Source organism: Xenopus laevis, chromosome 3L, assembly GCF_017654675.1.
Source record: "Xenopus laevis strain J_2021 chromosome 3L, Xenopus_laevis_v10.1, whole genome shotgun sequence".
NCBI lineage: Eukaryota > Metazoa > Chordata > Amphibia > Anura > Pipidae > Xenopus > Xenopus laevis.
Genome location: NC_054375.1, coordinates 145,254,143 through 145,254,700, shown reverse-complemented (window position 1 = coordinate 145,254,700; position 558 = coordinate 145,254,143). Strand labels below are relative to the sequence as shown.

The following is a 558-nucleotide window of genomic DNA, read 5'->3' as shown; positions in this document are numbered from 1 at the left end:
TTGCAAAGTGAAAGAAATATACATCGATTAAACATTTTCAATATTTTTGAAATATAATGAAATGATTTTATTTGCCTGAAAACAGTATCTGTCCATTTAACGATGTCTATAATCCTGGACTCCAGAAACAGGGTTTGCAAGGCAGTTGATTGAAAGGTGAGTTTTGAATAGATTGTTTGGTACAATTGCTTTGTTGAAACAAGGGTGAATCAGAAGTTTCTGTAGTGTAGTGGTTATCACGTTCGCCTCACACGCGAAAGGTCCCCGGTTCGAAACCGGGCAGAAACACCTTTTTGTTTTCTTGTTGAGCAGGCCAAGATTTACTGTCCAGACGCCTCTAGGCTATCCCCTCCATCCTTTCTCCTTCTCCTCCCTTCCCTTCACCCCTCCTCCCCTTCACATAACTTAAAAATTTGACCTTTGATAAATCTGTCCCTAAATCCTTGTCAGGGTGAACTTACCCTTTAAGAATATGGTCAGCAGTTGCCCGGCTAGCTCAGTCGGTAGAGCATGAGACTCTTAATCTCAGGGTCGTGGGTTCGAGCCCCACGTTGGGCG

At 43.0% G+C, this 558-nt stretch overlaps 2 non-coding genes across 2 annotated transcripts; both read left to right on the top strand.

The window, feature by feature from the left end:
- The first annotated feature begins 215 nt into the window (after nucleotides 1–215).
- Nucleotides 216–288, top strand: trnav-cac. The gene has a single exon. It is a non-coding gene; the product is annotated as a tRNA-Val (tRNA).
- A 197-nt stretch (nucleotides 289–485) lies between these two features.
- trnak-cuu lies at nucleotides 486–558 on the top strand. Its single transcript has one exon. It is a non-coding gene; the product is annotated as a tRNA-Lys (tRNA).